We start from the raw sequence: 9,850 nt of genomic DNA on the forward strand, positions 1-9,850 counted from the left end.
CCTGTCTCCTGTTTTGGAGCATTATCCCTCTGTCTGTCCCCATCCCTGAACAGGCAGTATTCTCCGCCCACAGGGCTTTTCTCCCAGCGAATTTGCAAGCCTCCGGGTTTTCGTGACGCGTCCCATCCTCCCCATCTGGATGCATCTCCTTGTCCCTCTGTCCTCAAAGGATCTGTGTCCTTCCTCGCAGCCTCCCTCCCACCCCCTCATCCTTTGAGACGTGGAAAGCCACGGGTTCTGCTGACCTCGGGGGTTAGAGACAGTCTTGAGAAGCGGATGGGTAAAAGTGCTCTGCAGGGCTGTGATGGGTGGGGATAGGTGCAGATGGCTCCAGTGAACCTTTATTTTTGCAGCTTCTGCCACCAAAAGAAAAGAATGGAGCGCTCCCGTGTATTCTGATTGTTCTCCCTATGTATGAGCTGTTTTCTGTACGTAGCTGTTTGAGTCGCAGGAAATTGACAATAGAGCTGTAATAAAGCATCTCCTGAGGAGATTTTGAGAATTAGTCTCCGAAGCTCGATTCACGCAGAATGGCATATCGAACAATCTTGTATTGAAATGACCATTTCAGAAGCGCTTTACTGGTAGAGCTGATAGATAAATGTAAAGATAAGAGTCTGCTGTTTCAAGTAGTGTATTTTAGATGACTTTAAATTTTAGTGTTTTAATTTTCATCTGTTTCTTAATTTGTGAAGTATGTGGGTATGTGTAAGGTGTAAAAATCTTTGTATTGGAAGCTTTTGCTTTGTTACAAGCTTTTGCTTTGTTGCTTTTGAGACAAGAGACTTTTAAAGATCATATTAGATTGTATTTGATAATTATTTTGAATTCTTAATTCCAGAGAAATCTTTTTTTGTATCAGCCACTCACAGATGTTACACACATTGGTGCCTATGACCTTCCTGCTTCTTAAACTGTGAATGTCTTCAGTGCATTTTCAGAGTTTTGAACTAGACGTTTTTTCTCGTTAGAATTCGATTTGCTTTTTAAACCGCTACTGCAGAACTTTCCAGAAATTAGATTTAAAAATAATTTTAATGCTGTCAGTGATTGGTCAATAGCTCTTATATGACTTTATGCATTTGCTACTTTTCAGAGCACCATAGGAAGCAAACGATGATTTAAGAATAGTTTTACTGTGTACTGCAGGTTGTTATTCTGCAAACTACTGTGTAGAGTAGGCTGGTAGCTTTAGTGTTTTGTATTGCTGAAAAACATTGTTATTTCATTAAGAAAGATGGATGTATTTAATGATTTTTCCCCCCAACCTCCTTTCAGCAGTTAATTTTGGGCTATTATCTGATTTGTAACTTCTCACTGTTCACAGATTTTAATTTGAAGTAGACTCTGCAGATGTAGTTCCAACTCTCTCTCTGGAAATGTACTTAGCGCAGAAGCCAAGCACTGTACAGAGTTGAGTGTATTATTAAGGGTGTGGCTTTTGCTTTCTGTAAAATTGTTCAGTTTCTGAATAAGAGTAGGGTGCTCTAGTGAGGTGATGGGCGCTATCTTGGAGAAGTCTTAGAAAAAATGTTGTTGATTCTCTCTTTTACTTGGGGTAGGATGGGGAAGATAGGACCATGTTTTCCTATTTCACTGTTCCCTTGACCACTACACCGAGAATTTTGAGTTTTCAATATGTAAGGAGTCTGAAACTGTCCAGACTGTGCTGTAAACAAGGGCTCTAACAGGTAGGTGACTCCTGAAACATGGGAGGGAAGTTTTGTTAGCCACTCTTTTGTACTCATATGGCACTGCCCACTTCTCAAAGAGTGGGTTTTCTTTCCTCTTTCTTTTCTGGAGTGTGCACTCAAACTTGTGAAAGTGAAATATGTGTCTTTACAGCTTGCTTGTAGATAAAAGTGCAAGCTCATTTTCATATATAAGTAAATGGAAGAACTATGAATTAAGTTAATCTGAATGTCCTTGAAATGAAGTTGGAAAAGATTCCTCAATGCTTTGGATAATTTTTCCCCCTTTGAGGATGCATATAACATTTATTTAGATTAAGTTTTACAATATTTCCTTCAAATATTTGACACATTTGCCAAAAAGGATTTGGGAGTGGACTAAGTCACTATTAAAGAGACCAGTCTGGGGGGACTTTTTATACATTGATCTAATAATGCTTAGGTTTTTAATTTACTTTTCAAAGTGGCTTCCTTAGGGGGAATGGTAATTTGTGGATTCTCAGTTTATTTTTCAGACAACTTCAGACTTCCTCTTTCTTTTCCAGATTCTCTCTCTCTCTCTTTTTCTTTTCTTTTCTTTTCTTTTCTTTTCTTTTCTTTTCTTTTCTTTCTTTTGAGATGCAGTCTCACTCTGTCGCTAAGGCTGCAGTGCAGTGATGTGATCTTAGCTCAGTGCAACCTCCGCCTCCCAGGGTCAAGTGATTCTCCTGCCTCAGCCTCCCGAGTAGCTGGGACTATAGGTGCCCGGGACCACACCTAGCGAATTCTTGTATTTTTAGTAGAGACGAGGTTTCACCATGTTGGCCAGACTGGTCTCGAACTCTTGAACTCAGGTGATCCCCCTGCGTTGGCCTCCCAGAGTGTTGGGATTACAGGCGTCAGCCACTGCACCTGGTCTTCTAGATACTTTCATGTCTATTTCATTTCCATAAACTTTTATTGAGCATCTACTGTGTGTGCCAAGCACTTCATTAGGTTCTGGAACTACAAGGGTAAATTATTCAAGGTTCCTTTCCTCATTGAGGTTACCAGGCTAGATATTTGACTGTGATTTCTATTCACTTGCCTTTATTGGCTTCTCTTACAGGTTTTTAAGCCACTTGACCCTGTTTCTAGATTGTTTCATATTCTCTGTGTAAGAATGTGCAAGCAGGCACTGTGGTGCATGCCTGTAATCCCAGCACTTTGGGAGGCCAAGGTGGGCAGATCATGAGGTCAGGAGATCGAGACCAGCCTGGCCAACATGGTGAAACCCTGTCTCTTTAGTAAAGATACAAAAAACTGGCTGGGCTTGGTGACACACCCCTGTAATCCCAGCTACTTGGGAGGCGGAGGCAGGAGAATCGCTTGAACCTGGGAGGCGGAGGTTGCTGTGAACTGAGATCTCGCCATTGCACTCCAGCCTGGGTAACAGGGTGAGACTCCATCTCAAAAAAATAAATAAATAAATAAATAAATAAGAATAAGCACGATAGATGCCATTTACTGAGTGCCTAATTTATGCCAGTCACCGTGCTAGGTGCTTTACATACATTATCTCATTTAATCCTTAGAACAGTCCCAAAATATATTTTATCTCCATTTAAAGACCCCCCACACACAAATAAACTAAACTAATAATAATAATAAAAAGTGATACAGAATCTGGTGTATAGTATTACTGGATTTTTTTTTTTCCTTGTATTAGTCTCGAAAAGATTTGACTTACAGTCCTTAAAGGGGAGAAGCTGTCATATAGTCATTAACAGTTTTTCATTCTCTAATATTGCTTTGAATAGAAAAATCCTAATTTCATAAGGTACTAGTATATTTTGCGTTCTAAAGCAGATACTTTGGCTGGGCTTGGTGGCTCACGCCTATAATCCCATAACTTTGGGAGGTTGAGGCAGGCAGATCACATAAGTTCAGGAGTTCAGTACCAGCCTGACCAACATAGAGAATCCCCATATCTACCAAAAATGCAAAATTGGCCGAGCATGGTGGCACATGCCTGTAATCCCAGCCACTCGGAAGGCTGAGGCAGGAGAATCGCTTGAACCTGGGAGGTGGAGGTTGCAGTGAGCCGAGATCACGCCACTGCACTCCAGCCTGGGCAACAAGAGCAAAACTCTGCCTAAAAATAAATAAATAAAGCAGATAATTATATACTATCAAAATTAGTTTTCAGTCGTTGTTTAAACTTTTGAAAAGACATAATTCTAAAGTTCATTATGGTTAACTGTAACAGATCTTCACGCATGTTTACCTATTTTTCCCTCTAGTTCAGCAATGGAACCACAAGCTTTTAAGATGTACTAGAAATGTGTGTATTCTCCAGGAAGGGTAGAGTATTGAGCCATGTGAAATCTATTCAGCTTTAAAAATTTTTGAGTTTAATTTTGGCAACTAAGGGCCTTGGAGAGTATTAGTTTCTGCAATGAAAGTGTATTCTTTCAGATTTGAAAATTATCATACTCATTATTGGTAGGATATATGCTTTATCAGCAGTTTGATATGGTTCAGTCTAATAATTTTTCAGACACTCAGCATTTTTTAAAACATGGTTTTCCACTGTCAACTCTTTTCTCCAAAAGCCTTATGTTTATCCTAAACATTTGATTCTATCATTATTTTTTAACCAAAAACTGTTAGCAGTTTGCTATTCTTAGGATAATGATTTTTACTACTGGTTATGCGCTCTTCTGTGTTTAGGACTTTAGAGCAGATATTTAATACTTGAGTTCCTAAGAAAGTTAATCCTTGATATTTTTCTGTCTTCAGTCTGACATACAATTTTAACTTAACATAGACAGTCCTTCCCTTGCAGTGTAGCAAAGTCCTTGCTACTCAAATCACTATATTTTTCTCGTTGAAATAATATTGGAGGTAGAATTCCTGTTCAAGGACATTAACAATGACTAAGTTATAAATGGGCTAGGTGCTGGGACTACAAAGATGAGTAAGTCAAGATTCCTTTCCTCACTGAGCTGTAAAATACTCTTTTAAAATCCATGAAGAGAAGGGAGAGTTCATTGAGATGCTCTTAGTTCTCCAAATAGTCATAAAAACATTGCCCTTCTTGTTAATGCGTCCCTTCAGAGTATGGTAAAGGAAAGTATGTAAATCAACATATTCAGTCAAGGTTTTCATTCTGTTTCTTGGCCTTAGGCAATAGGTGATTCACATTTGCTCTATCACTAGATGTTCTATATCACATCTTTATTTTCAGATGAAAAAATCATTTTGAAACAATTTCAAATTTAAAGAAAAAATACCAGAACAGTACAAAGAACTCTTATATCCCCTTCACCCAGATTTCTCCTATTGTTAATATTTTGCTTACTTACATTGCCTGCCCTCTGTCTCTGTGTCTCCATACATACATACATACTCATTACAGTCTTTTTCTGAACCTTTTGGAGCAAACTGCCAAAATGGTATCACATCACCCCTAAACACTACAACGTCTGTTTCTTAAAAATAAGCGCTCTTTTATACAGCCAACATACTACCGTCCAAAGAAGAAAATCAACATGGATACAACACTGCTATCTAGTCCAAAGAATCTATACAAATTTCATCTACTATTCCAACAGTATCTCTTTCTTTTCTGGCACAGGATCCTATCCAGGAATACATTTTACAGTTAGTTATTATGTCTGTTCATAGTTCTTCAGCCTCAGTTTTCCATCTTTCATGTCCTTGATAGTTTTAGTAAGTATATGCCCTGTATTCTGTGTGGTGACCCTCATCCTAGATCTGTATGGTATTTCCTCATGACTCCAATCAGGTCATGCATTCCTGGCAGTAATACCACAGAAATGCTGCTGTGCCCTTCTCAGTGTGTTGCATCTAGAGGCATACTATGTAAAATCATGCCACTAATAGTGATATTGGCAAGATGATGTTTGTGCCCTTTGTGATTGATTAGTGTTTGTGGAGATACATTCCAAAATTATGCTAGTATCGTGTTTCTCATCAACCCTCCACTCATTAGCTTTGGTGGGTGTCATTAGTGACTCCCACCTGAATTAACCACTTTTATGATGATTGCCAAATAATTTTTTTTTATTTTTGTTGTTTCTTCTGTACATATTAGTTGGTATTATGTCATAAGGTACTACTTTTTTTTTTTTTTTTTGAGACAGAGTCTTGCTCTGCTGCCCAGGCTGGAGTGCAGTGCTGTGTGATCTTGGCTCACTGCAACCTCCACCTCCCAGGTTCAGGCAATTCTCCTGCCTCAGCCTCCTGAGTAGCTGAGATTACAGGCACCCGTCACCACTCCCAGCTAATTTTTGTATTTTTAGTAGATACAGGGTTTCACCTCTTTCTCTCTCATTTATTAAAATTAAAGCAGTAAAGACTCATGGATTTTGATTTTGTTAAATGTGTTCTGATTTGTTGCTATTATTATTTATTTTGCTTTTTAAGGTAGTCCTGATTCAGCCAGTGGTAGCCTCTTCAAGCTGGCTCCTCTGCCCGTATATCATGTCCCTATCTCATTCATTGTGCATTTCCTTAGGACTTTCTGTCAGAACAAGCTGTTTCTGGTTCATCTTGTGCTTTGTCTACTAGAGTAGACAAAGTAGATTCCAGAGCCTTGGAATCAGCCATTTCTCCAAGGAGCTCTGTTTTTGTTTTCTTGTGGGTTGTTTGTTTGGGTTTTTTTTTTTTTTTTTCTTGAAAGATGGTATTTAAGACAAAGATTTGGGGGCTTAGTTTGCTCATTGCTACTGGCAGCAATGACTGGAAGCAATTGCTTCCAAGCCGTCATAGAAGACAGAATTAGGACACTTGTATATGGTTTATATACACACATACAGAAAACACACACTCATACACACATACGTAATTAGTTCTGTACCTGTGTGTACATATTACAGAATCATAAAGTTGTTCCTGTAGTTTCAATTGTAGTCCAACACCCCAGGGTTTTTCCTAGCTTTCTCCCTTTAAGTGTTTTTGAATGCCTTTTCTGGCAATAAGAAACTAGGCTTCACATTAGGCTCAATATATTTATCATTTCCCCAGTTGTTTTACTTATTTGCCCAGTAGGCTACCATTCTCCTTGCCATGTGGACCATCTCCCACCTTCATCTACCCCTACTAACATGCATCATTAACTGCTGGGCCTGCTGGCTTTTGCGTCTGTGGATCCACAACCCTTCACTGAGCCTATGACTCTGTGCAGCTCTCTGTTTCCACACAACACCCATTGTCCTCGCCTCTAGGCTAATTAGCCTGCACTTTTAGTCTTCCCAACATGACCTCATTGCCATGCATCGTCAGCTAGCTTGTGGACACCTTTACATGTTCTAATAGTTAATTTTTAAATCTATTTCAAGAATTTACAATCATAGCATACATATATGTGATAGAATATACACATAGTTTCCCCACACACAAATGGTAACATACTATATTAAATATTCTACACCTTTTTCTTTTTTTTACTTATCTTGAATACCTTTCCATTCTTTTTAACAACTTACATAGTATTTCATTGTGCATGTGAGTATGTATATACATCCAGACACACACATACACACCTACACCTGCCTACCAGTGGTAGAATGTTTAACAGTCATAAATTTCTCCTGTTTTGGTAGTCATTCTTCTTTGCAGTGTGCCTTTGCTTTTTCTGTCTAGAGGTAGAATCTGTTTCAGTGAGCCGAGATCACACCACTGCACTCCAGCCTGGGCGACAGAGCGAGACTCTGTCTCAAAAAAAAAAAAAGAATCTATTTCTCCGTCTCTTTCTTAAGTCTTGGCTGGCCTCATGACTTACTTTGATGAATGAATATGATAGAAGTGATCTGTGAGTTCTGGAACCAACTCCTAACGAGGCTTCAAGGAATACCTTCTTGCAGCTGAAAGTGAGGAAGCTGGTTTAGTGTATGGAAGCAGTAGATGTGTCTTGCCGGAGAACCGAGATACCCCAGGTAGCAGCAAGCACCAACCAGCAGGTGTGAAAGTGGGTTATCTAGCACCTAGTAGCCCAGCTGACCCTTTAGCCGAACGCACAGGAACCAGAGATGAAAACAGCAGAGAAACTGCTAGGCAACCTACAGTGTTGTGAAAAATAGCATACTGTTTTGAGATACTAAGTTTGGGATGGTTTGTTCTGTAGCAGTAGATACCTGAAACCTTAACTGTGTTCATTTTGGACGTACGGATTGTCTCTAGTATTCTATTATGAATAATATGTAATTAATATCTTTGTGCATAGTATATACCAATTTTATTTTAATACTTAATGCTAAATTATTTTTCAGAAATATTGACACAATTCGTATTGTCACCATTAATGTCTGAGAGTAATTATTTCCTCTATCAACTGACTGTCACTGAATGCTTTTCTTTTATAATAAAATGAGTTTTAAAAAAAAGTTTCCTGTGGTGCATTTCCCTAACTGCTTGTGAGGCTAGCCGTCTTTCAATGTATTTGTTGGGCATTTTGATTTTCAGTTCTGCGAATTGCTTATTCATATCTTTACTCATTTTTTCCTGTTGGATTTTTTTCCCTTACTAATATGTTGGTGTTCTTCGATATCCTTATTATGGATATCATCCTTTAACTTAATTTACAAATAAGTTTTGTTAGTTTGCTTTTGTTTTAGTTTATGGTATCACTTACTGTAAATTTTTCTTTTGGCATTTCACGTAATCATTGATATGGTTTGGCTATGTCGCCACCCAAATCTCATCTTAAATTCCCACATGTTGTAGGAGGGACCCAGTGGGAGGTAATTGAATCATAGCATGGGGGCAGGTCTTTCCCATGCTGTTCTCGTGGTAGTGAATAAGTTGCACAAGATCTGATGGTTTTAAAAAGGGGAGTTTTCCTTCACAAGCTCTCTTCTCTTTGCCTGCTGCCATCCATGTAAGATGTGACTTGCTCCTCCTTGCCTTCTGCCATGATTGTGAGGCCCCAGCCATGTGGAACTGTAGGTCAATTAAATCTCCTTTTCTTCCCTGTCTTGGGTATGTCTTTATCACCAGTGTGAAAATGGACTAATACAATCATCTATATCTGTCTTTTTAAGACTTTTTGATGTTCCTGTCTTGAGAATCTCTCTCTCCTCGCTAGGTTAAACAAACTTTTTCCTGAACTTTCTTCTGACTTTCTCATCAAACAGGAATCATGTTCAGCGGCCACAGAAATCAAAAAAATGGTCATATAAATAAACAAGGGGGATTATTTTCCTCAAGTAATGAGAAATTAGAGGTAGACTGTCCAGAGCTGATATAGTGGTTCCACAGTACTATCAGGAATGCAGGTTCATTTGTCTTTCTGTTTAGTCATCCAGGCTTGTCACCTCGTGGTCTTCAGATGGCATTCCAGACTGAGCAGTAGTTTCTTTATATTCCTTTGCTATCCGTGGCTCTGCTTGTTTTAACTGAGAATCATATCCAGTTTGGTGACTGTAACTTCTGAGGATGAGGCCAAGATAAAGCAGCTCCCTTCCTTCCCCCAGAATAACAAGTTCTTATGAAATATATTTTTTCTGTTCTTTGAAAAAAATAGTGCTGATTTTGCTTTCTGTGCCATAATAAATGTGTCTTCAGGATAAAGCCCCAGAATTTTTTTTTTTAACCTATTGGGCTTTCATGTTTTAAAGTTATTTATAAGCAAACAAGGAAATACACGTGATTACATTCTCAAATTGGAAATGTTGGGAACATGGGACTTCAGCATTATATTCAATAAGTAATATTTATTCAGGGTGTTCTGTGTGTCAGTAACTATGTTAAACAATGGATATAAAACTGAGTATGGTATGATCCTCATCCTTAGAGAGTTTACCAGATAACTCAGGAAGCAGATAAACATTGAATTATAGTTGTAGATGGTGAGTTGAATGTAGTATCAAGTTATGGAGGAAGGACTTTGAAGTTAGTTGAGAGATGGGGAGCTATTATCATGGAACTTGATAGAGAAAACAACTTTTAAGCTGATACTTGAATGACTAGTAGGAGTTACCCTTTTCGGGAGTTGCTGGTAGGGAGGAGGAAGCAAATTCCACGAGCTTTAGTAGTTTAGTGGGCGGAACTGAGTTATAAGTGATAGACTGTGAAGAGATGAATGCTGGTCTTAGCAGGGACTTTTCATTACAGCTGGGAACCTTAAGAAGGTTTTAAAATGCAATTGGACAAGATCAGATTTGCTTTTTTTTTTT

At 38.6% G+C, this 9,850-nt stretch overlaps 1 protein-coding gene across 1 annotated transcript in view; it reads left to right on the forward strand.

Annotated features, from left to right (window-relative positions):
* ANKIB1 (ankyrin repeat and IBR domain containing 1) overlaps nucleotides 1–9,850 on the forward strand; it is a 165,118-nt gene that overhangs the window by 446 nt on the left and 154,822 nt on the right. The window lies entirely within an intron of this gene.

This window comes from Colobus angolensis, unplaced genomic scaffold, assembly GCF_000951035.1.
Source record: "Colobus angolensis palliatus isolate OR3802 unplaced genomic scaffold, Cang.pa_1.0 Scaffold605, whole genome shotgun sequence".
NCBI lineage: Eukaryota > Metazoa > Chordata > Mammalia > Primates > Cercopithecidae > Colobus > Colobus angolensis.